Source organism: Thamnophis sirtalis, unplaced genomic scaffold, assembly GCF_051295495.1.
Source record: "Thamnophis sirtalis isolate CommonGarterSnake01/CBP01778 unplaced genomic scaffold, rThaSir2_p1.2 scaffold_15, whole genome shotgun sequence".
Lineage (NCBI taxonomy): Eukaryota > Metazoa > Chordata > Lepidosauria > Squamata > Natricidae > Thamnophis > Thamnophis sirtalis.
In genome coordinates, this window is record NW_028261395.1 from 4,690,802 (window position 1) to 4,691,517 (window position 716).

The following is a 716-nucleotide window of genomic DNA, read 5'->3' on the forward strand; positions in this document are numbered from 1 at the left end:
GGAAACCTCGCCCACGTTGACTCCGGTTTTTTTTTTTACAACGCACCCAAACCACGCCTCTCAGGCTATGCGTATCAGCCAATCAGCATTCCCGGGGAGAAAGTACGCCCCGCCCTCCTCCTCCTCCCCCCCCCCTTCTTCCTTGCGCTTTTTACGCAGCGCTGCGGGTGCCAGAAGGCGTAAAAGCGCGTCTCGCACCAGCAGCGCTGCGTAAAAAGCGCTGCGTAAAAGCGCTTCTCGCACCAGCAGCGCTGCGTAAAAAGCGCTGCGTAAAAAACGCTTCTCGGAAGCGGCGAGGCTTTTGCAACGAGGCGGAAAGTGGGTAGCGGCCTCCTACGTTCTGCGGCAACGGAGACAGCGGCTGGCGCTCCCCGGGGTTTGCACAAGATAAGGGCCCCGTCGCCCGGACCGTGGCCCTGCCTGAACATGCAGGCAGTCCCTCCCAGTCAAAGTGACAACTTGGCAGGAGGAAAGAGGGGAGGAATGGGAAGAAGAGGGGAAGGGGAAAGGGGAGGAAGGGGAAGGAGAGGAGGGAAAGGAGAGGAGGAAGGAAGGAAGGTGAGAAGAAAGAGAAGAAAGGGGGGTAGGAAGGAGGGAGGGAAGGAGGGAGGGAAGGAAGGAGAGAAGGAGAGAAGAAAGGAGGGAATGTAGGAGAGAAGGAAGGAGGGAATGTAGGAGAGAAGGAAGGGGGAAAGGGAGAGAAGGAGAAAAGAAAG